At 34.3% G+C, this 27,476-nt stretch overlaps 1 protein-coding gene across 1 annotated transcript in view; it reads left to right on the top strand.

Annotated features, from left to right (window-relative positions):
* The window catches only part of LOC115885640 (RYamide receptor-like), a 168,619-nt gene that overhangs the window by 50,169 nt on the left and 90,974 nt on the right, over positions 1–27,476 (top strand). The gene's annotated exons all lie outside the window — the stretch shown is intronic.

Here is a 27,476-nt window from a genome sequence, read left to right as displayed (position 1 = left end):
AAAATGAAATAAAATACCGGGTGTTCCATAAGAAAAAATATAACTTTGGTATGAATCTTAGTTCTGAGCATAGACTTAAAATAAAATATAGACTACACTATTTACATCTCAACGCGGACAGACAATATTTTTTTACACATGTTTACTTCTGAGTACAGTCGACCGAGCCTTCCTCATCCAGCCTATGTTGTCACGTCTTTAATATTATCAATATTTTTTTTCTTGTTATACACATATATTGAGATAATAATACTACAGTATAATAAAGTAGGTTTTAATATTCCAGAGATGTATTAAATAGTCCTTATACTACTAAATTATAAGTCGGATACTGTTTAAAAAGGATAAGTTCTTTACAATATGACAACACCAATTAGAGGCGAGGGAGCCTATTCATTCATTTACTACCTTGTAGTACGTATCGCACGTGTGGGGTAAAGCTTTGTTGCCGCTATCTCCCCGGCTGTATTAACGCATTTTCTTAGCTTGTAGTGCTTAAGTGTTTATTTTATTGACCTTTTCTGTTCAAGAACTATAAAATATGGTTCGACAGTGCCAAATTTTCAAAAAATTTGACTTAAATAATCCATTTAAGTCTTGAAACGACTTTCGACCGGTAGGCAACTCTCAATTTACCCATTGGGAGTCAGTGGCGTTGTTGTAGAAAGGCGCTTATTTAGATAATATTTTAGTAAAATGTAAAATCTGAATTTTTTCTCTTATATTACATTATTTACTTACTTACATTGTAACAAAATCATAATTATAACCCTGTTAATAATTAATAATGTTTTTATTAAAAATATATTCCGGTTTATTCTAAAATTATCTTCAGAATCTAAAATAACATACAAGAATTTTAATATGATATTACATTATGAGACAATATTTTTTAATATACCGGGTCGTCTCAAAAGTGGTTCACCGCTATAACTTTTTTATTTTTTCAGATAAAAAAACAGATTTGTATGTTAGTAGGTATATGACATAAATTAGGATTTATTGACGTATTCAATTGTTTTTGGTCTCTTTCTGTTTCACCGAAATGATTACATCTTTTGATTTTTAAAGGCACCCTCGGTATATTTCTACTTTATTCGATAGAAAATGATAATAGAATTCTGAATAGAATGACATATCATATGTCAACTTTTGACATTGTCGCTTAAAAACAAATCGTATTATAAATTTCAATCCAGGGTGCCATGGTGTTGTTAAAAACACTAAGTTTTAATCAAGGAGCCTTGGAAAAATAGTTTTGATCGTCTAATGGGTTTCGTGTCTTGTCTAGGCCGGTTAAAAGATGTACAAATCATATTTTTAATCATACATATGTCAATTTTTTCAAATGGAACAAGGGTGACTCATTAGCATATTTGGAAAAAGCATTTTTTTATGAATATATTGATACCACACACTTGGTATTTCGAGTCAAATTGTCGTTATGAACCGCGTGTTACAATTACAATTAAACCATATGCAAAAATGTCAAAAGTTGACATATGATATATGTCATTCTATTCAGAGTGTCATTTTCCATCGAATAAAGTAGAAATATACCAAGGGTGCCCTTTAAAAATTAAAAGTTATAGTCATTTCCGGTGAAACAGGAAGTGACCAAAAACAATTGAATGCGTCAATCAATCCTAATTTATGTTATATACTAACATACTAAATCTTGTTTTTTTTATTTGAAAATATAAAAAAATTATGGGGATGAGCCACTTTTGGGACGCACCCGGTATAATGAAGACAGTACCGAGTTAAATAAATGTAGTTTTCATTTTATCCACTTTCTATCACCTTCCTTGCTTTAATGGAACAGGTTTATGTTTTCTCTAATTTACATAATAAGACATCACTTAACCAGAAAAAAAATTACAACAATCATATTTTTTTTCTCTCCCTGTCGCTGATTCTATTATATCTGTTGAATAGATCCTGTTTTGATTAATATTAGGGGTTGTAAATGTTTGACTAAAATTAATAATTAATTTCAAAAATTACGTAATTTCGATTATAAAATTTCTTCTATAACGTGCATTTTATTATTTTTATCCTTTTTGGACTCTAAATTGTTTTTTCTAAACTTTTATTTAAAAAACCTGTCCTAAATCTTAATAAAATATAAAAAAGTACGACATTTTTTTAATTTAATTATAGCTTCATTAAAATAAAAAAATTACCCGGCTATGATACGGAGAGTTCAGGTGTACTTGAGAAACGAAAGACAGTGTTATGTTTCTCGGCAGAGTCGTCAGGGAACGACCGTTACGACAGAGAACCTATCTATCGCTCGTGTCGCACTCGTTATAACCTAAAACAATAACACAACAATAACAAGACAGTGTCTGACCGCATGTTCCAGCTATTTATGAATGAGATGCTCAGTCTATATTTTATTTTAAGTCTATGATTTAAACCCGATTTCATCTCCGATGGTGGCAGCACCAGCCGAGAATGCAGCGAACCTATGCCGACGCGCGTCAGCTATAAATACGCCTACAACATTAAATTTGAAGCACATCAAGCGTCCATTAGAGATTAATAGAATCAAGCGAAGAGTTTCCAAGATAATTTATGCAAACTGTTCGGGCGGATCCCCCTTTGCTCCGCTCGTCGTTCGCGATGAGGGGATCGGTCTGCTCCACCTCAACCAGATTTAGAAAACTAGATTAGCCCCACGCTGGCACCTTACGCAACTACGTTCGACCTCGATAATCAATCTTTATTAGGGCTTAATTGTTTCGAATCGACGCTCTCAGTCTTCCTGGAACATTCCTAATTTTAATTTGGGTTTGCTCGATTGGACGCCATTTTCCTGCCCAGTGTTACTTTCCATCAAAATAAAGCACTGATTCACCACAATATACCGAAATTAGTTAGTAGGAATGGTGTATTAGTTATTAGAAATCTATACTAATATATAAAATCCTTAAGTGACTGACTCACTGATTAATCACGATCCTGCTCAAACCACTCAACGTTAAGAAGCTCAATTTTGGCATACAGGTTGATTCTAGGGTGTAGAGGTTCGATAAGAAGGGATTTTTTGAAATTCCAGTATTTTTTATTTAAAAAACGGTCAAGTTTCCGAAAAACCGCTTAAAGACGTATATTTTATTTTGTTGTTTTACATATTTTAGGATTTTTTAAAAATTTATACAGGGTATTTCATAAAATATGACCAATGAGTATCACGATTCTGCTTAAACTGCTTGACGTTTAAAGCTGATTTTTGGCAAACGGATTGACTGTGGGGTGCAGAGGTTCGATGAGGAGGGGTTTCTCGAATCTCAAATTCCAAGAGGGTGAAAACGCCCCTCAAATATTACAATATTTGTTATTTAAAAAACGGTTAGTTTTTCGGGAAAACGCTTGGACACGCATAATTTATTTTGTTTTTTACATATATTGAAATTTTTTAAAAAATCATACAGTGTGTTCCAAAAAGTTGGGTAATTGATTAACCACGATTCTGCTCAAACTGCTTGACGTAAAAAGCTTATTTTAGGCAAACGGATTTTTCGAAAGTCAGATTCCAACGAGATGAAACTACCCCTCAAATATTACCAAGTTATAGTCTATAAAATGAATAACTTTGAATTTTGACCGTTATTTTTTACCAACATGGCAAATATAAAATCCCTCTGTCAAAAACGTTACTGATATTCTTTAAATTGAGTGCCTGAACGAATCAGATAGGTAACTCTTTTTACTTTCGTGAAATAGAAAAGGAAAATAATAAAACAAGTGACAGTTCTTCCTCTTCTTGCAAAAATCAACACAAAATGTCATAATTGTCAAAAGTAAAATGTCATCAGTTGACATTTCTAAATATCAAACCAATGCCGTCTCTAATAGAACAGCCTCGAAGCGAGATTTATGACGTCAAGCTAGTTAGATTTATATGTATATTTTGCAAGTATCAATGTTCGAAAAATTATATTTGCAAATAATGCAATATCATAGAAAAAAAGGCGTCAAAAAAATATCATAGAGAAAAAGATCGCTGTCATTTTATATGTAAAATTATTCTAAATTTTTTTATTTTCTTGGGATAAATTTTGTGAATGCAAATAATAATACATCACTATTAGTAGATATTGAATGTTTTTTGTTAAATTAGATTGATTTTCAAACCCCAAAATTTAAAATATATTTTACATTTTACTCATTATCTTATGTACCTATTCATTATTTGTATATCGTAAAACATTTGCTGCATTTGTATTGTTCATAGTTTATTTGCCAATGTATTTATTACTATAAATAGGTATATATTGTATTTATTAACTGTATATTATGTATATTTCATGTAAACTATATCATTTTTAAAATACAAACCAAAAATACGAGGAATAATTATGTTTTCCATGTATTCTACAACATATTTATTAATCCGTAGTATCTAACTAGCGTGACGTCAAAAATCTCGCTCCAAGGCTGTTCTATTAGAAACGGCATCGCGTCAGCATGGCCGCAAGTTGCGAACCTAATAAAATTAACACTAGAAAAGCCCGCGGGAACTGTCAAATTCAAAGTTATTCGTTTCACAGACTATATATAATCTTTAATCATATCGCCATATTATTTTTTCTCATGCTGACATAAATGTGAGAAAAGTTTATCCAGTTTGTATGTTAATGGAAATTTTTGCTTTGCTTTATCATCACCATTACTCAAACGAAATCGCGGGTACACGCTAGTACTAATATAATTGCCTGGAATTTGATATCTATAGGAAAATTACCACTGCGTAAAAAAAAGAGACGTAATGAAAAAAATGGCACAGGTCGGTCTTTGTTTTGGTCTTGATCTTGCAGATTTAATGCTCATAACTATATACAGGGTGGTCCAAACTGTATTCCGGAAACTTCAACAGCATAAATATTACGAATATTAGGAAATAGAGTTATACGAAGTTTTTTACATATTTTTATCAGCAGAATATGCTCCCTAAGTTTGCGGAATACAGTTCGGACCACCCTGTATATAACAAAAAAGTTATTTAAATGTAATGAATTATTTGTAATTTTTATTAAATCATTGTAACGAATAAGTTCTAATAATGTAATAACCATATTACTTTCTCCTAAATTACTGCGACAAACATAATGAAATAATAAGTCTCACTTAAAAATGTCTTAAAGGAATACTTAGAGAGCACTTTGAAAACGAAACGTTACATGAGTTAGGACATTTAATTATATCTTTACTCTTTAGAAACCTATTTCGTACAAAAGCCACCGCTTTTCTATGTATTTCACTTCGGTAATCTCCAAAAGGTTTAATATTTTAAAAAGAAAAAAAGTCTTTTTTCTCTTTTTTTCGAGCTTTGCAACAAGGTTTTCATTGTGCTACCTCTATTAGATGGAGCCTGAGTTTTTATTATGTGCGGAATTAAAAGATTCGCGCAACAAGAGCTCATTATAGAGTCTGATGCAACGCAAAAACTTTTAATTGTGAAAGTTTTTGGCAAATCAGTCGCCCATGCGGTCGTTAAATGACGCCGTGTAAACGAAAAACTTGTCAAATCGCTTTAAATAATATAGTTTTTGTTTAGATTGAAGTTGTAATTTTTTGTTTACGAGGTTTTTCACACCACAAGTGCATTAAGAGTGTTTTATAATATAATTTATATGGAAATATTAACTTAAAGCTAAAATTTTATCGTCGTGAATAAAACAATATTCTTTTCCAAAGCGAGTTACGTTTTAAAAAATATTCAGAAATTATTATTTCAAGGAATTTATTACGAGTAGAAAAAATATTGTGCTGGGTTGGCGTTGGTTTCTATGTAATTTGACAAATAAATAAAGCTGTCTCTTTAGTTGTCAGTTTTGAGTCAATATTTTTTAATTCTTTTTCGTGAATTTCGTTTACGAGTTATCGCCAATTTCTTTTTAAATATTTCTCCTTTCTTATGGCCCTGTATTTACTTATGAGCACCAGTCAAGGTAAAAGATAACTGTCAAATGAAGCTGTCATTTCAGAAATTTACCTATTTAGTGCTTTATTATTATTGAAAACTCATTCCTACATCGGAAATCTTAAAGATGTATTTATAAATACAAATCAATATGAATTAAAGTAAAATAAAGTAATCAATTACAAGGTTAATTATAGTATTATTACAATATTCAATAACTTAGTAATTTAGGTACTATTAAATAGTTAGAACTTTAGGATTTAAGAAGATGTTCAAATATTCCTCCATCGAATGCTAGACAATAACCCAGGCGATCATAAAATTCTCTTCTTACATTCGCTAGTTGGTAAACTGAAATTGTATTGCATTCGGCAGAAATAGCATTTTTTAACTCGTCTAGATTTGGGTATTTTTTATCCTTGTATATCCTGTTTTTTAAATGGCCCCAGAGAAAGAAATCATTTGGCGAAATATCAGGAGACCTTGCTGGCCAATTTACTGTATGATTTAGGCCAATAACGTTTCCGTTAAAACTATTGTCTAAATATTCCCGAAGAGCCAGGGTACTATGTGCCGGGCAGCCATCCATTTGGTACCATATTTCCTGATTTTCCCTAGCGGCATCATGTAAAGCAGGTAAAATACGATTTTCGAGTAGTTCCAAATAATATTCTGCGTGTAAATTTCGCGTAAGAAATAATGGCCCGATAATATTGTGTCCGAATATCCCTGCCCAAACATTTACTTTCTGTGGATATTGCGTCCTTGTTTCGACAAACCCGTGTTGGTTTTCTTTGTTCCAATATCGATAATTTTGAACATTGGGTTCATTATTTAAGGTAAACGTGTATTCGTCAGTGAAACATATGTTTTTTAAAAATTCCCTATCCGTGTTTGCTCTTTCCATCATATCAAAACAAAACGCCTGCCGCCGTATTTCGTACCCATCTCGTAGCTCTTGGTGCTTTTCATATTTGAAGGAATAGTATTTATGTCGTTTGAAAATTCGAAACGCTGTAGTGTGATCTATTCCTATTTAGTCCACAAGTCTCCTTGTGCTGATCTTTCCATCGTTCTCTTCCACGCACAATAAAACTTCCAAATCGGTATAATTTCTAGCATCTTCTCTTTGTTCCTGCCTTGCTTCACATCTGCAGTTATTTATTAGGATACCTTTGGTCTCAAATCTCTGGATATTCCTTGCGATTGTAGATTTTCCAGGTATCGGTCTATTCGGATACAGAGCAGCAAACATGTCCGACACCTTTTGATAACTATTTCCTTGATAATACCATTTAAACATCAATACTTTTTCTTCGGTAGTTTAATTCATGGCTAATATTTTTGATGTAGGTATGAATTTTTAATAATAATAATAATAATAATAATAACGCATTAAATAGATAAATTTCTGAAATGACAACTTCATTTGACAGTTATCTTGCTCATAAGTAAATACAGGGCCATAAGAAAGGAGAAATATTTAAAAAGAAATAGGCGATATCTCGTAAACGGGCTAATCAAAAATATCTAAAGTTATTCTTTTGAATGTGGGTGTTAGTTCTCTTCGATAAACCTAAATAGAATTATTCTCTAAAATAATTAGGGAAGCCAATAATTGACCCCATTAAAATTTACATCGGATTTCCTATGTCCCTCTCGACGATGCAACACCCGGTATGTCGAGAAACTATGGTTACGCTCGTTGAATTTAACACTTTATGTCAGTTTAATAAAATATTTTCGTACTTTTATGCTTAAGCGTAAAATGTTTTACTTTTATGCCTAGGCGTTAAAATGATTTTTTTATATTGTCAATCAAGTCGCTAAACATAATACTTTTGTGACGTTTTAAAAAAACATGTTTAGCTAATGTTGTTAAAGAATAAAAGTAACTCTATTCTATGTTGTCCATGGCCGAAAAAATATTAAAGATATAAATGATTTTCAAGTTCAACATTGACACATGGCTTTTAAATTGCATGACTTGCCAGAAGCGAGCATATTTAACAAATAGAGCTATTTTATTCCAGGCACGGACTATTCACAGATATTTTTCTTCCAAAAAAAAAGAAAAAACAGATATATATTATAAATTCCTTTGTTTCGTAACTTTCTCTTGAAAAGTTTTTCCATTACCTAGGATATCGAAGCAATTCTGGCAAAGAATATTATTTATAAACTTGCAAACCATCTTATATTATTTTTATGAGATTTCAGTTGAATAATATAAAATAATATTTCTTAAAGAAACACTTTAAAATATTAAATTCTGTCTGTTCAAAAACTCAAGTTTTACTGTTATATTTACTTTTGTTAAAACTTCATAAAAATATAAAGTTTATGATGTTTAAGGGTCGTAAAACATTATTACAATAATTTCGAATAATATGGCATAAGGCTCTTTTATACATATAACTTAAATAATATTATAAAAGCAGCTTCTTTTAATACTATATAAATATACATCATTATTAAAAGGAGTGCCTACTTCACAACTTTTTTAAATATTTTGATAGAAAGTAATAATTAAAATTAAATATTACAGTTGAGGGTTGGAACTTTTGGTGTTACAACACGAAAATAAAAGACTAATTCACCACAATACACCAAAACATTTTACTTTTGCACTGGACGCGTGTTTTGCTAACCATGTTAGCATCATCAGCAGTTGATTAAAACTAAACTAATACCTACGAATTGAGCGTTTATACCGGGTGCGTGTCAAAAGTGGCTCACCCCTATAACTTTTTTATTTTATCAGATAAAAAAAACGAAATTTAGTAGGTATGTTAGTATATGACATAAATTAGAATTGATTGAATTTTAAATTTCAATCTAGAGTGCCGTGACTGTGTTAAAAACACTAATTTTTAATCAAGGAGCCTTGGAAAATATATTTGATCGTCTAACGTTATTCGTGTCTTGTCCTAGCGGGTTAAAAGATGCCCAAATCGTATTTTTAATCATATCTCAATTTTTTTAAATGGAACAAAGGTGGCTCATTAGCATATTTGGAAAAAGCATTTTTTTACGAATAATTTGATTCCACACACTGGGTATTTCGAGTCAAATTGTCGTTATGAATCGCATATTGCAATTTCAAATAAACCATATTCGAAAATGTCAAAAGTTGACATATGATATGTCATTCTATACAGAGTGTCATCTTCTATCGAATAAAGCAACAAAACACCGAGGGTACCATTTAAAAATCAAAAGTTGTAGTCATTTCCGGTGAAACGGGAAGTGGCAGAAAACAATTGAATACGTCAATCAATCCTAATTTATGTCATATATAAATATACCAAATATCGTTTTTTTATCTAACATAGTAAAAAAGTTATAGGGGTGAGCCACTTTTGAGACGCAACCGGTATAGGCGCTCAGTTGGCACTAAGTAAGCGTGCCAAAACTAGCCAAGCGAGTCAAAACCAACCGAGTTGTTTAATTAATTTTAAATTATTAGTATCTATACATTGATCTTTATCAACAATATGTTGAGCCAATGGTCTACCATATCTTATCTGAGGCATATGTTCTTTAAATCTAGTTAATATTGATCTTCTCTAGTTTGCCCAATATATTTCTGATTACAATCTTTACATGAAAAGTTAGTACTTTTACGGTTAATTAATCAAAAAAATAACGTCAATAAGGTCAATTAAATAATTTTTTTTTGGTTAGGCATGCTTATCAAGTTTTTATAAATTTATTTGATGATATAAACCTAAATTTTTAGTCAAAAACGGTTTCTAATTTATTAACTAAATAAATACCAACATTATAAGAAAGTTTTAGTCTCCTTTGATGAAACTTCTTGTTTCTAAGAATCCCCATTCCACGTACTTAAAGTTAGTTGAAGGAATTTCTTAATGCAAATGGTCTCAACAACGCAACTGTTCAGGCTGAATATATTTAATTTACATAGTTTTGCACAAAACTAACGTGTGTTTGATATAAAATAATTTCCTTCAAGTTAGGAAAAAAATAAAGGTCAATCTATTTTATCTATAGTAACTATCAACAACTGGACTATGATATCTGTACTGACTGAAGGCAAAATTAAAGGTAAAATGGATAGCAAAACGTATATATGTCGAAACATGAAATCACCGAAAATACGGGACTAACTTTCCACTAATTGAAAATTACTAGCACTAATTTTAACGTTGTAAAACTCAAAAGATCTGCAAGAAAAAAAATTGTTACATTTTGCCCTCCCCTTAAGAAAGAAGCTAACACCGGTTCATGGCAAGCGTGTAAGATCTATTGACACGCACTGCTCATTCACGCCGGTTCGAGGCCGGATGTAATCGGATATCTCGTGAGTAAGAGTCGATTTAAACACTCACCAATTCGGTAATCTATTGGCAATGAAATAGACGAGGGCCGCGATTCGAATTCCACGTAAACAAAGTAGGCCCCGTCCAGATTAGCCTTAGCTTCGTAAAGGAGACATTAACTGAAAATACTTTATACTATTTTTATATTTATATGATAAGTCTATTATTTTTTTTTAAATATGTATCGCTTTAATTTTTCCTTATATTTGTACTCTAAATTGATCCCCTTAAACCGGCTCTGATCGCTGGCTCTTCCTGCCGCTTTCTAATCCAGAAATATTCTTTCCATGCACGAAATCTATAATAGAACCTGGAAAAACCTACCTATAGACCTCGTCATTTTCCAAGAATAAGGATTAGCCTCAACATCCAGACCAACTTTATGCTTCTAATCGACTTTACGGAAGATTCCTCTAAGTGCTTCAGCTCAAACCCATTGTAAAATCACGTGTGGATTTGAAACGCATTGAAGTCGATATATTGTAAGTAATAAATCAGAAATATTACAGGGGAGAATGTAGAAAAATGTTATTTTAGGTCATGCATTGAGTTTTGAGTCTGTTAAAATTGTTTGAGGGCGATTTTTAAATTCATTGTTACCAGCCATGAACATATTCGGCGCCGGGCTGACTAACTGGAATTTAAATTTCCTGCTGGGAATTCAGGAGGTAGCTTTGCTGTAAAAAATGTCAAGTTGCCACATTTATTTATATATTTCCTAACATTGTCATTCGTTTTGACACTTGGTTTAAAAGAATTGTGTTGACATTTTAAGCTTAAAAATGTTTACTAGCAGATCTTGCAGTCGAACGTTGTTCTTTTTAGAACCTCTTTTAATGTGATGTATACAAGACCGCTTAATAGCCGTAAAAAACTCATCGCAACTTTATTAGAATATTTTGAACGGGAAAGGCGGCAGTAATGGCCGCCCTTTATGTCCCTTAAGTGCTGTTAAGAAGCTGAGTTTTGTTGATGTAAATAATAACTGTTTATATATTTGTAATTAATCTATTTTTGTTTCCTAAATGACGGCTTATACGATAAAGCTAAGCGTCTGTGTGGGCCTTTACACACTTGAATAATTTTTGGTCCGGCTATAAAAACAACAAAAATATGTTTGCTCTAACGTGAGTAAATACCAAGAGGAACGCTTAACATTCTTAATGTTATTTCGCCTCAGGATAGACGGCTTTGCCACATTTTTTAAAATATCACTTTCCCTTTTTTTCTGAAGCAGACGACGTTTTTGGAATATTAAACGTCCTAAAAAAGGGACATGTTTTAGGATTTTTACGTAAACCAAAGAAAAACTAAATATATTTCAGTAAATTTTGGCTATACAGGGTCCGACAATAGTGCGTCGGACATGTGTAGCTCCTAGAATAAAAAAACTTGATTATTTTGTTAAGTGCAAACCTTACCTAAAGTATATATTTCATAAAAATATTTTAACTTCTATTGGGTGGCTCGAAAAAGTACGAGTGGATTGGGATTAATTTTTTTTAATGGAACACCCTGTATATTATTGCATTTTTGGCTTTCATTCAGAGCATTTTACATAATCCTAAGATAATTTTCAACCCTTGGTGGAGGATAAATACAAAAAATGTTTATTTTTTAATTCTCCATCTATTAAAAAAATAATATACGGGTGTTTCATTTAAAAAAAAGCGAAGAAAAATTATTTTATATTTGAGAAAGTTTGACGTAGAATTTTGAACATCCTGTATGATTTAAGATTACGATTATAGCAAAATAAGTACAGTGCATCGAAAGTAAAAATATATAGTTTTGATTTCAGAACAGTTCTTGTTTTTTTTATCGGATAGCTTTGATAAAAATTTATTTAGCTTAAATCTCAGTTTCATACTTTATATATTCAATATCGTACATTGTCTTCAATTTGTTCATAAAATTATTTTCGATATGCGAACTTTCTGGCGACCAGTGTATATCATTTTATGGGATTTAGTTCGTGTGGTTGCCTCCACGTTGAAAAATTAAATTACTTTAGCGAGGACCTTCTTCCCGAACAGAACATCAGCTAATTAGTCAAGTTAAAAATACTCTCGGCTGAGGAAAATTAGATTTAAAAATTTATTAGAGAGCTTACGTAGGCGTGCGGAAGAAATTTAACAATTAAGCCATACACATGAGCGCTAATTGCTTAATAACAGTTATAACAATAATCATAATAATTAGGTCTGGCATATAATAAGATTATTACAACGTTTGTGGTTCTTCAAAGAGGGTTATTTTAAAAGGGATAATTTAGAGCGCCATATATGCTCAGTTCTTTAGCACAGTTATTAAGCACTCTTATACAGGGTGTCCCAGGCTGAGCGTGCATTAGAAGTTTGTAGAGAACTACAATATCTATTTTTTTTTCACAATTTTTGCACTTGGTTGGTTGCTACAATGGGTACCCCTATTTTTTATAACATACTTAAATTCTCTATAAAATTTTATGCATTTTTATATTTAACACTCTACCGGGTGCGTCTCAAAAATGGCTCACCCCCTATAACTTTTTTATTTTTTCAGATAAAAAAAAACGAGATTTAGTATGTTAGTATATGACATAAATAGGATAGATTGGCGTATTCAATTGTTTTTGGTTATTTCCTGTTTTACCGGAAATGACTACTTTTAATTTTTAAATGGCATCCTGGGTATATTTTTATTTGATTCGATAGAAAATGTCGACTAGTAGTCAACTTTTGACATTTTTGCTTAACAAAAAATCGTATTTTAAATTTCAATCTAGAGTCTATCTACACTAATTTTTTTATCAAGGAGCCTTAGAAAAATAGATTTGATCGTCTAATGTTTTTTGTGTCTTCTCTTGGCCGATTAAAAGATGCACAAATCGTATTTTTAATCGTATCTCAATTTTTTCAACGGAACAAGAGTGGTTCATTAGCATATTTGGAAAAAGCATTTTTTTACGAATAATTTGTTACCACACACTTCGAATTTAGAGTCAAATTGTCATTATGAACCACATGCGAAAATGTCAAAAATTGAGATATAATATGTCATTCTATTCAGAGTGTCATTTTCAATCGAATAAAGTAAAAAAATACCGAGGGTGTCAAAAGTTGTAGTCATTTCCGGTGAAACAGAAAGTGACCAAAAACAATTGAATATGTCAATCAATCCTAATTTATGTCATATACTAACATACAAAATCTCGTCTTTTTATCTGAAAAAATAAAAAAGTTATAGGGGTGAGCCACTTTCATTTCCTGTTTTTGAGAAAAAAATATTTAAATTTTTTGGAGAAAAAATCTGCCTGGCAAAAAAAATTGCACAGCCTAAACGTCAAATTTAGTGATTACCAAACAAAAACTCTATCAATTATTGTAGCACGTGGAAGAATAAAATCGCGAACAATGTCGCGTGCATCAGCTAAAAGCAAGATTACAATTCCTAAAGTCAAATATTCAAAAGCAAAATAGTTCTAAAAATAAAATTTCTATACTTTATTTTAGACTATGATAAAATAGACGAGCTCAAATATTATTTATCCGTTCAATGTATTCCACGACAGACTTGTCTTTGTGTAGTTTTGAATAAGTTTGCCCGAAAGCTTAACTAATAAAACAGATGTAAGACGTGGGCTTGGAAAATGCATTAGAATTGCATCCGACTCGCCTATAACGACGAACAGCGATGTCCCCCGTCCATAGTTAATAAGGAAAAGCTGAAAATTCAACAGTTTGTGGATCAATGCGAGTGGAAAGGGCCCCAAAGGTACCTTTCTCCCTCTTCGGAAAAGCCGAGCGTCGACGGATTTTCTTGCTGAAATCTTGAATAGGTCGAACTTTAGCCTAAGGGGAAGAATATTTGAATATTTCAAGCTTTTCTGCATTAAACAGAGGGTTATAAATACCAAGCGTCAATGTAATTTTAATGCAGACATTTAGAAGGTATAGATAGGAAGATGAAAGCCAGACATTTAGAATTATCGGATTTGGAATTTCGGACTACCTTTGTCTTTATTTTTGTTTTTATTTATACAGCTCTTCGATCAGATGTATCATTGGCTGTTACCAAGTGAAAGCTGGACACTTAAAACGGATATTATAAGGAAACTGCAGGTCGCACAACGCCCAATGGAACTAAATATGCTAGGAATACGAGAAAAGACCCAGGTAATAGATGTCATCTACAGAGTCAAATCCCTCAAGTGTCAATGGGCAGGACACCTGGCGAGAAGGACGGACAACAGATGAACCACAAAAATTACAGCATGGTAGCCACGAGGAATTTAGAGACCTTGAGGAAGACCAAACTTGAGATGGGACCATGATATTAGGAAATTACCAGTCATAACTTGGGCCCGCATATTCAACAATGGGCTAAACTATAAAGAGAGTATCTAAGCATGTGAGGGAGGCTACACCATAATTGGAAATGGTGAATAAGGTGAGAAAGATGATTCTCCTCAAATTTCCCTAATATTTCTTCTGTCGAGCGCATGAGAAATGAGAATAAAAACTATTTTTAATACAACGTAGGTTCCTTTATTTCATTTAAACTGTTTAACAGAGCAATAAATATCAATTGGAATGACCAGCAACTCAGATTTTGCCCAGGGCCAACTTATTTAGGTGTCACATTATACCGGACCCTGTTATTTAAACATCATGTCGCGAAGACTAGGGCCAAAATCTCTACAAGGAACAACCTGTTGGGAAAGCTGGCAAGCTCCACCTGGGGAGCTAATCCACACACACTAAGAATTACTGCTCTTGCACTCTGCTATTCTGTTGCCGAATATGCCACACCAGTTTGGGAACGCTCCTGCCATGCCAAAAAGATAGACCCGATGCTGAACCAATCGTGCAGTCTAATCACCGGATGCTTAAAACCCATATCGATCCAACAGCTACACCTACTCAGCGGGATAGCTCCACCCCACATAAGGAGACAAGTTTCCAGCATGAAAGAGAAACAGCAAGCTCTTTCCGATACCCGGCACCCGCTCTTCGGACAATACGCCGCTGGACCCAGGTTGAAATCTCGAAAAAGTTTTCTTTCTGCCGTCCAGCCACTTGATAGCAGTACGGCATCCGCAAAGAGACTAGAATTGTGGTCAGCAACTTCAACAACTCAAACGATTTTGATCCTGCCATGCCAAAAAGATAGACCCGATGCTGAACCAATCGTGCAGTATAATCACCGGATGCTTAAAACCCACATCGGTCCAACAACTACACCTACTCAGCGAGATAGCTCCATCCCACATAAGGAGACAAGTTTCCAGCATGAAAGAGAAACAGCAAGCTCTTTCCGATACCCGGCACCCGTTTTTCGGACAATACGCCGCTGGATCCAGGTTGAAATCTCGAAAAAGTTTTCTTTCTGCCGTCCAGCCACTTGATAGCAGTACGGCATCCGCAAAGAGACTAGAGCTGTGGTGAGCAACTTCAACAACTCCAAACGATTTTGCTCCTGCCATGCCAAAAAGATAGACCCGATGCTGAACCAATCGTGCAGTATAATCACCGGATGCTTAAAACCCACATCGGTCCAACAACTACACCTACTCAGCGAGATAGCTCCATCCCACATAAGGAGACAAGTTTCCAGCATGAAAGAGAAACAGCAAGCTCTTTCCGATACCCGGCACCCGCTTTTCGGACAATACGCCGCTGGACCCAGGTTGAAATCTCCAAAAGTTTTTCTTTCTGCCGTCCAGCCACTTGATAGCAGTACGGCATCCGCAAAGAGACTAGAATTGTGGTCAGCAACTTCAACAACTCAAACGATTTTGCTCCTGCCATGCCAAAAAGATAGACCCGATGCTGAACCAATCGTGCAGTATAATCACCGGATGCTTAAAACCCACATCGGTCCAACAACTACACCTACTCAGCGGGATAGCTCCACCCCACATAAGGAGACAAGTTTCCAGCATGAAAGAGAAACAGCAAGCTCTTTCCGATACCCGGCACCCGCTCTTCGGACAATACGCCGCTGGACCCAGGTTGAAATCTCGAAAAAGTTTTCTTTCTGCCGTCCAGCCACTTGATAGCAGTACGGCATCCGCAAAGAGACTAGAGCTGTGGTGAGCAACTTCAACAACTCCAAACGATTTTGCTCCTGCCATGCCAAAAAGATAGACCCGATGCTGAACCAATCGTGCAGTATAATCACCGGATGCTTAAAACCCACATCGGTCCAACAACTACACCTACTCAGCGGGATAGCTCCACCCCACATAAGGAGACAAGTTTCCAGCATGAAAGAGAAACAGCAAGCTCTTTCCGATACCCGGCACCCGCTCTTCGGACAATACGCCGCTGGACCCAGGTTGAAATCTCCAAAAAGTTTTCTTTCTGCCGTCCAGCCACTTGATAGCAGTACGGCATCCGCAAAGAGACTAGAGTTGTGGTCAGCAACTTCAACAACTCCAAACGATTTTGCTCCTGCCATGCCAAAAAGATAGACCCGATGCTGAACCAATCGTGCAGTATAATCACCGGATGCTTAAAACCCACATCGGTCCAACAACTACACCTACTCAGCGGGATAGCTCCACCCCACATAAGGAGACAAGTTTCCAGCATGAAAGAGAAACAGCAAGCTCTTTCCGATACCCGGCACTCGCTTTTCAGACAATACGCCGCTGGACCCAGGTTGAAATCTCGAAAAAGTTTTCTTGCTGCCGTCCAGCCACTTGATAGCAGCACGGCATCCGCAAAGAGACTAGAGTTGTGGTCAGCAACTTCATCAACTCCAAACGATTTTGCTCTAAGGCCAAAAGAGAGCTTACCACCTGATGCGGAACAGGCATGGCCGGTGTGGAAGAGTCTGAACCGTTTGCGTACTCAGGTTGGCAGATGCAAGACAAACATGAACCAGTGGGGCCACCTTGACGGACATGTATCCTGTGAATGCGAAGAGGAACAAAATATGAGGCATCTTCTCGTATGCCCAAATCTCCAAAACATATATATGCAATCAGAGTGATCTGGCGGAGGGAAATACCAACGCTCTAGAGTGTACCAAGTACTGGATATCCTGTATATAACCGCTGTGTACATATATGTATATTTTTTGTAGTTTTTCTAATTCTGTACAAGTTTTGTTCCTATTTATGTTGATTTTTTGACTATGTTTTTTTTAAATGTATGATGTACCTTTTTTATTAATTTGGCCGTTTTGTATATTTTATATATGAATTTTTGTATTTCTTAATTTTTTTCATATACTGAGTTGGACACGAATAAATAAATAAAATAAACTGTTTAATATACAGTTGGCCAAAATATTACCTCTTCTGCTTTGTTGAACAACCCTGGGTATTAGGGTGGGTCAAAAAAATGGACTATTTTTTTTCACCTTTGAATAAGAAGACTAAGGAAGAAGCATATCAAAAATCTTAGGTACACCGCGATGGGCCTCAAATATGGCCGACTTAAATTCCGGTTTATCAGTGTTGTTCTAATTTTATTTAAAAAAAAACTATGATGTAGGGTAGACGTGGGGTAGACTCAATAATTTGTTGTTTTATTTTACGTTGTGAATAAATGTTGGTACTTATTAAAATTGTTATAAAAATATATAATTCTAATAAAAATAGATAAGTTATAATAAGTATTTATTAACACAAACATCCGATACGCTACTGAAGCAGGTAAGTCAAATTAACGTATCTAAATTCTTTGACATCTAATCTTTGACAAGTAATAAATAAAAGTGAATTTCATAAATGATCGGTTTACAACACATATGTATATTATATAGTCACTAGCGAAAAGTTGTTCCATTATTTCACTCAATTTTTGCCGAGATCTACCGCACGCTACACAACCAACTATTTTAGAATCTTTTTCGATAAATCGCGATAGTGTCACTGTTAATTTAAGTTCTGCCACAATTTCCATCTAGATTTACTACCTTTATACAACTATCAGTAGTAGAATAAATAATAAATAACATAAAATAAGCTCCGTAAAGACTGACAATCCACAAAATTTCAAATCAAATTGAAATGTGTCAAATGAATCGTCAAACAGAACTGTCAAAGATCCCCACCCTAGAGTGCTTTTATGGTGCTTTTTCCGCCCACCATTCATGAATACATGGATAGCATTATGCTCCTTCCTTAGTCTTCTTATTCAAAGTTTTTCACTTTATACTCTGAAAAAAAAAAACGTTGGTAGACACCTCAAAAAAATTCTCTCAAAAAAGTATGAGCTCTTAATTTTAATAGGAAGGCCATCCGCCTTTCAATTTTCTATTTTTTCCTTATCATTACAAAAAAAATCATATCTCGATATCTAATATTTGGAAAAAATATTTCGTCTCACATATTAATAGGAAATTCTCTACAAAAAGGTCTCTTACATTTTTTTTGTAAATCTCACCGTTGGAAAGTTATTAAAGGTTGAAATATGATTATTTTAAGGCAGATTTCTTTTTTTTTATGAATTCTATAACTCCGGTAACAAAAAATCATTATGACATGAGCAACTCATGGTTTTGTAGCAAATTCTCTGCTCTACAAAAATGGTTGCTTGTGATTAGTCGATTAAATTAACCATTTAAAAGATATTCACTGTCAAACTTTAATGCACAATAATTTTAACAGTTTTTGATTAATAATTCGAACAATTCTAATTTATTTTATAAGTTTCAGGAAAATTTGTACAAATTTGAGTTTCTATGAACAAAACAATGTTTTAAACTTTTTTTCTAGTTTTTTTTAGTCCTTATTTTCTCGAAATTTAATGAATTTGATGTATCATTCTCTATAAACTCTATAAGTTAGAAAAAATGCAATAATTTTTTGTTTTAATGTACCCAAACATGCTTAGTATGGTAATGTTATACTGCAATGTAGTTATATTAATTAGTTTATCTTTAACGCATGCGTACGAACTTAATTACTGAAAAGAATTAATTTTAATACTTTTAAAGAAATTTAATTTAATTCGTGACCTATTTTTATTTTTAATATAAATAATTTCAGGTATAAATCGATCAGATTACCAACTCTGAAAAGGGAAATCCGAGCTTTTATCGAGGAATCAGGTTGCAAGGTCAGCTTTTTGTCTCTTTTGATGAAACCGATCGCTTTAATCTAATGACCCGTAATTAATAGCAGAATAATTAGGTCTCTTCATTACCGGGCAGGATGTTTACTACATACCTGTCACTGAATTTCTGTTCGGAGCTGTATTAATTAACATATTTTTTTTTGTTAATATGTACATTTCGAAAATATAAAACTATTGGGGCTTAAATACGTCGAATTTTGAGTAAAAACTCGTTTTTCAGGGTTCCGTACCCAAAGAGTAAAAATGGGAACCCTATTACTAAGACTTTGCTGTCCGTCCGTCCGTCCGTCCGTCCGTCCGTCTGTACAAAGGTCTATCTTATGAACCGTTATAGCTAGACAGTTGTAATAATGTATCTCTATCACAGATAATGTATCTATGTTGCCGCTATAAGAACAAATACTAAAAACAGAATTAAATAAATGTTAAAATAAAAAAGTACTTTCACTAAAAATTATCTTTTAAGTGAGAATTTTACATAGAAGCTTTCAAGTCCTCGGTGGCCGCGTGGTTAAATCGTTAGGACTTTACGCTGCTATGACGTTGGAGCTGTAGTAAGGCAGGTTCGAATCCTAGTCAAGGCGACTTTCTTTTAATCGTTTTTTTTTAATTTTTACACATTTTTACATATTTATTTTTACTTTTTACATATTTATAATTGATTAATACAATTTTTAGTAATGTGTTTCTTCATTTTTTTTTAAATTACTACGCGCATTCAAAATTTCAGCTAAATCGGAAAAAAAGTTTATAATAATACAGTGTCTAATGTTATATAGATAATGAATGGAACGGAACCCTTCGTGCGCGAGTCCGACTCGCACTTGACCAATTCTTTGACCCCTTGTCCACAAAATAGAAATCAACCTGAAGGTTGACTCCCAAAATGCGCGCGAAATGGTGGCTAACCTAAAAATTCCTTTATGAGCGGGTAACACCTGTCAATGTAGCGGCTTTACCCATGCTTTACCGGTTTAATCAGGGCAGGTCAGGGTTTAGTTGAATTCTGACTATCGCATAATAAGAATATATCACATAAATAGGAATTTTAAAAGCGGAACAAATAAAAATAAATTATTAATATGGAGAAATGCTGTATTAACCCATCTTAACACAATACTTATTTTACCTACCTACCTAATCATAATTTTATTATTATAACGAGCCCCATTTATCTGGGTAACATTGTGTTCAAGCGAAACTTTACCAGCATTAAAAAAATACTTTTATTTTGATAATGTGTACCCAAAACGCAGAACGTGCCTCTAACAAATAAATTCAGTATTGTAAACTGTTACACTTTAGAACGTACCTATAGCAACGCAATTCGCGTAATTTCCCAGACCATAAAAACTTCTAAGAAAGGTGTAGGGATGAGCACGGGTTTTTGCCAACCAGTAAAACGCAGCTCAAGGGTTCGAGTAGAAAGTTGACCTTTAATTAATTGGTTTAGTTTATTTTTAAAATTCACGATATCTACCCATTTCCATATTTTTGACCACGCATATATTATCTGCCTACCTACTAATTGCAAAAAACCGCTGCATAAAAATTACATGTGGTGGTATCTATACAATACAAACTTTACCTTTCGAAATAACGTATTACGCTCAGTCTATAATCACATATCAGATAATAAAAATACTTATTCAATATAACTCTGGCAACAGCCTGCGAAAGCGTTTTAATCCGGCCCTGAGAGTTACCCGCTGCCAATATGGCGTCGCGATTCGTGAAACGTCATCAAATTCGGCAGAGTCGGCGTTCTGGTTGATTTCTATTTTGTGCCTTGTCTATGAGCGGTTTTTCATGATGGTTAAAACTTTGCTTATATCTAGTGCCGTAGGTACTCTTAAGGCTATAATATTCTCTATTATCTTGTTATACGTACATTTCAAACAGTAAATAACTGTAGTTTTATCAAAATTGGTGACCTACCTAATCAAAATCACCAATTTTCATGACTTATGTATGAAAAAAAAAAGTCATAACAAAATTTGATAATTTTCAAAGTTTGTAGGAAATTTTATGTACCTATGTACTATCTCGAAAATTTATATAAGTTCATACCCAGTAAACTTTTACTCACGTGATTAAGCTTGACCGGTACAGCGTTGCCCACTTTTCCATATTTTCTTTTAATCAAAATATTTTAGGAAACAAAAATAAATTAATTATAAATATATAAGCAGTTATTTACATCAGTAGAGGGAGATGGCCGATTCTGCATCGGGAGGAGGAGGAGGATCAGAGGATCAGGCGCACTGCGCATGCGCAAATCAGGTAAGAACAGTTAAAATAGGCTAATAAACAAGAATAAACAGGTTTGAACCGCTTTGAACCGCTTTTGAACAGCTTTGAACGGCTTTTTAGCGTAAAACAACAGACCTGTTCAGTTTTTGTTCAAACCCGTTCAAAGCTGTTCAAAAGCGGTTCAAAGCGGTTCAAACCTGTTTATTCTTGTTTATTAGCCTATTTTAAATGTTCTTACCTGATTTGCGCATGCGCAGTGCGCCTGATCCTCTGATCCTCCTCCTCTTCCTGAGCGTAAAACAACAGACATGTTCAGTTTTTGTTCAAACCCGTTCAAAGCTGTTCAAAAGCGGTTCAAAGCGGTTGAAACCTGTTTATTCTTGTTTATTAGCCTATTTTAACTGTTCTTACCTGATTTGCGCATGCGCAGTGCGCCTGATCCTCTGATCCTCCTCCTCCTCCTGATGCAGAATCGGCCATCTCCCTCTACTTATATCAACAAAACTCACCTTCTTAACAGCATTTAAGGGACATAAAGAGCCATTACTACCTCTTTCCCGTTCAAAATGTTCTGATCAAGTTGCGATAAGTTTTGTTTACGGCTATTAAGCAATCTTGTACCACTTCGCACTAAAAGAGGTTCTAAAAAGAACAATGTTCGACTGCAAGGCCTGCTAGTAAACATTTTTAAGCTTAAAGTATCACAGCACTATTTATTTAAACAAAAAAACTTGCAATACAAAACTTAAGTGTCAAAACTAATGACAATGTCCAGAAATAAGTAAATAAATAAATGTGGCAACTTGACATTTTTTACAGCAGAGCTACCACCTGAATCCCCAGCGCGAAAGTTAAGTTCCAGTTAGTTAGCCCGGCGCCGAATATGTCCATGGTTGGCAACAATAAATTTAAAAATCGCGCCCTAAATTACGTAACTAAAAGTTCAATTGGTTTCAAATATATATGTTGTGTTTATTTAAATAATTATGTGTATTGAATATACATATGAATAGGCAGTTGGTTGACCGAAAACTTGGATCAATCAGCAGAAATAAAAGCTCGAATAGAAATAGCCAGAGCAGCCTTTGTAAAACTCAAAAGATGTCTCTGCAGTGGAGACATCAACTTAAAGCTCAGATTAAGAATGCTAAGGGGTTACGTATTTGCAACTCTTCTCTATGGTTCAGAGGCTTGGACTCTTAAAAAGGCCGAAATGGAGAAGATTGGGGCATTCGAAAGATGGTGTTATCGGCGTATGCTGAAGATTGCATGGACTGACAAGGTTACAAATGTAGAACTGCGACGCAGAATTCAGAAGGACGAAGAGGTGATTAACACCCTTAAAAAGAGAAAACTTGAGAACTTTGGACACATAATGAGAGGACCTTAATATGCCCTGCTGCAGAACATAATAGAAGGAAAGATAAAGGGCAGAAGGAGCCAAGGAAGAAGAAGAACATCATGGCTCAAGAATTTGAGAGAATGGTTTGGAATGACTTCAAACCAGTTATTCAGAGCAGCCGTTAACAAAGTTAGAATTGCCATGATGATTTCCAACCTCCATTAGGAGATGGAACCCGAAGAAGAAGATGAATAACTATAACTAATAATAGCTAATTTTTTTTTGTAATAATTCATATTATCAATAAAATCGTTATTTAAAAACAATATAACAATATTTCTTCAAATATACTACATGCCCGTCGTGTATATCCTCATTTTGATCTACGTATATTTTTAGACCAAACGCCATTTTGTAACAAATAACTCCGGATTTATTAAACTTTCAGATTTACCTTTGTTGCTCTTCATGGTTTTGCTATTAAGTTATTATTAGTTTTAAAGTATATTATGCTGTCAGAAACTTTTGCCTAAAGTTTAGAAATACGTTTATAATCGTTTTGCCAGTCTGAAAAAGAAGTTTTTGAAGTTTTTTGATGCAAATGCAGTGTTTAGAGAGAGTTTTCAGAGTTTCACAAAAGTTCACTTTCACAAAATTTTCAATATTTTTACTAAACATGTGGAGTGCTCATAAATTGTCACTGGGTATTTGTAAGCCGTTACCACTTTCCTTCAGGAATCTAGACAAGAGTACTTAATTGATTCACCAAGAAACATCGACGTACAGGGAGAAGTAGTTGAAATATCGGAAGAAACAATAAGAATGGCTGCCAAGAACTTAAAATCAGGTAAAGCAAGCGGCTCAGAAGGAATATACTCCGAAATGTTGAAAAATGGTACGCAGAAACTATTTAGAAGCTTGGCATTAATTTTGAATAGTTGCTTAAACGGACATCCCGTTCCAGAAAAGTGGAGGCTGGCTTATATATCTTCGATCCATCAAAAAGACAATAAGCTAGACTGCAGTAGCTACCGTGATATATCAGTGACGAACACAATGAGCAGGTTATATGGTAGAATTTTACGTGATCTCATAGAAGAAGATTATAGAGAAAAGGAGGAAGAAGAACAGAATGGTTTTAGAGCAGGAAGGTCGTGTACAGATAACGTGTTCTGTTTAAAACAAGTTATAGAAGAAAGATCGGCAAGAAACTTGGACACACATATAACATTTGTTGACTTACGAAAAGCGTACAACACTGTCCCAATATCAAGACTATGGAGGGTACTAGAACAATCTACGATCAACCATACTTATATAACAGCTCTTAAGGAACTATTTAAGGACGCAAAATCAAAAATAAAGGTAGGAAAAGAGCTTACAGAAACATTTACAACCGACAAAGGCTTGCGTCAAGGGTGTTGCATCTCCCCTACTCTCTTTAAAACATACGTTGCAGTCGCTTTAAAAAATTGGAAAAGAAAGATCAGTGGTATGGGCATAGAGATTGACAATGAATGTTTGTTCACACTTCAATTCGCAGACGATCAAATAATAGTTGCCAATGACAATGAGGATATGCAATATATGCTAAGAAAACTTATTGAAGAATACGGACAGTAGGGCTTGACAGTTAACATAACCAAAACAAAATATCTATGTATAGGCGCACAAGAAGGAAATTTGAACTTGGACAACGGTCACGAAGTTAATCAGTGTCAAGAGGATTATCAACGCGAAAAAAATAATCGGATGTCTAAATGGAATCTTATGGAGCAAATCAATAACAAAGCGAAGAAAATGCAATGTATTTGAAACCATGATAAAGAGCAACCTCCTGTATGGAGTAGAAACATGGAGAATAACTAAGAGATACAAGAAGAGGATAGAGGCCGTATAAATGGATGTCATTCGAAGATCAATGGGAATTTCAAGACAACAACGAATAAGAAATAATACCATAAAACAACAAATATATGGGTATAGAAGGCACGATAACACAGAATATAGAGAAAAAGCAGCTGATCTGGTACGGACATGTAGAGCGGATGAAGGACACTAGATGGCCCAAGAAAATAATCAATTCGCAACCAAAGGGCAGAAGAAAACAGGGAAGACCGAAACTGAAATGGCAAAAAGCGTACACAAAGCGATGAGTGAAAGAAACCTGTCAACAGATGATTGTACGAATAGAACAGACTGGAAATTGGGTATCGGACAACGTAGAAAAACGTTCTAAACCGACTAATATACAGGATGATTCCTGTAAGTTGGTCATCCTTTCGGGGAATGACGGAGGACGTCGAAATATTAATTTTGAGATAGCACACTATGGGTTGGAAATGCCTCTTACGCAAGATACAGGGAGTTAAATTTTTTGAAAAATTAAAGATATATTCTTTAATAGTTTTTTAAGAGTTGAAGGTATCGTTATAAAATTTTATTATAGGAGTCTACCTAACGGAGACATTTTAATTGTAAAAAGAAGAGGTTTTAGTTTCAATCAGTGGCGTAGATGTGATACCCATCAAGTAATTTTTTCAAAAAAGAATAGTACGCCACTGATAAAAATAAAAATTTCGTAGTTTTTTTATTTACTTGGTGTATTTCCAAGAAAAAATATCTCTTGCAACTTTCTCTTATCTAACACCATTTTGTCACAATTTAAAAATAAATAATTTCTTTAAAGCGAACCTTAAATATCCGAATTATTATAACTACCTTAAAACTAAGAATTTTATTATTAAGAATTAAAAAAAAATTATAGTTTAAATTTATAATTTTTTAAAAATTTATTTAAGGAGCTAAACCTTGGTCTATTTGGCTCTCGTCTACCAATCTCAAAGTGTGGGTTCGAATCCCACTCGACTCGTCGACTCAGCCTTAAATGAGTACTTGGGATTCACAATCCTGAGATAATAATAGGCGGTTGAAGCGTAGTACTAGCCAAAACCTTCCTTGTATACCGAACCGGTCTAGCATGGCAAGCTGTACCTTGCTACTCCCAAGGCGTCAAACGCTATATACGGGAGCTATTATTATTATATGTATAAGTGATGAAGGGAGCTGACGATTTAGAATTTTTTAGAATTTAGAATGAGTGGGAGGGGGGTTAATCACTTCGACCTTACAGATCCATTGTGTCCCCCTTTCTTGAATCATAATTCATCATACAGTCCCAGGGCTTTGACAAAAGCCAGTATCTGGGACGGTTTTATAGAGGGTAGTTCTCCATCTCCAATATCAGTCGTACCAAAATTCATGGCACGAATGGTTGTCGTCTCGGCGCACTCAGTGATGAGGTGTACTGGTGTTTCACCATCTTCCCAGAAGAATCTGCATTCGCCGTTTCTTCTTAGTTTCAATCTACTGAGGTGTTCATTGAGGAGACAGTGTCCTGTTAAAAACCCCGTGACAATCCGAAGATTGTTCTTACTCAGACCCAGGAAGATCTGTGATTTTTCTTGATCATAAGCCCTCAGAAACTTCTTCGAGTGTCCTAGACCATTGCAAGATTTCCATTCCAGGTTGCGGATGGAATCTTCCAAGTTCTTGAGTTCCGCCTTGAGTTGGTTACCACTTGGAATTAGTTAGTGGAGTGTTCGCTCCTTTCCTAGCTAGATTATTTGCTTTTTCATTGCCTTCTATCCCTTGGTGAGCAGGCACCCAGTGTAGGAGGACTTTGTTTTCTTTGCCTAATTTATTCAGCTTCTCTATGCATTCTTTGACCAATTTCGAATTGATTGATACTGAGTTGATCGCCTTTAACGCTGCTTGACTATCAGATAAGATGGCTATTTCTTATTTCCGATAGTTCCTATCTAAGATAAGTTGTACGCATCTCTCGATAGCGTAGATTTCTGCCTGTAGGATACTAGGGTAAGTGCCCATTGGTTCGGAGTAATTAGCTCTCGGCCCAATCACTCCGATCCCTGTTCCCGTATTGGTTTTGGAAGCATCAGTATACCAAGTTATGGTATGATCTTTTAACTGCTGGGCAAGCGTTTCGCTCTTCCAATCCTTCTTATTGCTCAATACTACATTGACATGTTTGTCAAAGTTGTACGTTCTTGGCATATCGTCCACTGGGAGTTGCAGGAGTGGTATTTCCTTTTTGAGGGTGTTCCAAGCCCCTGATCTGACAATTCTCCCAGTACTAATTCCGTTAGTGACCATTCTAATCATTGTCGCATTGGCATATCTACCAATGACAATGTGCAGTGGTGTTAGATGGAATGGTGTTAGAGCTGACGATGCACATGTGTTTCTGCCCTCTAGTTATAATAATTCGCTATATTTAAGATTCTCATTAAAAAATGAATTTATTTTGAAATTGTGACAAAATGGTGTTAGATAGGAGAAAGTTGCAAGAGACATTTTTGCTTGGAAATAAACCGAGTAAATAAAAAAACTCTAAAAATTTTATTTTTTATCAGTGGCGTTGGTTTTTATGTAATTTGACAAATAAATAAAGCTGTCTCTTTGGTTGTCAGAGTTTTGAATCAATATTTTTTAATTCTCTTTCGTGT

This window comes from Sitophilus oryzae, unplaced genomic scaffold (genome assembly GCF_002938485.1).
Source record: "Sitophilus oryzae breed Bouriz unplaced genomic scaffold, Soryzae_2.0 scaffold_410_pilon_pilon, whole genome shotgun sequence".
Classification (NCBI taxonomy): Eukaryota; Metazoa; Arthropoda; class Insecta; order Coleoptera; family Curculionidae; genus Sitophilus; species Sitophilus oryzae.
The sequence above is the reverse complement of the archived record's forward strand: the minus strand, read 5'-3'. Positions and strand labels throughout refer to the sequence as shown.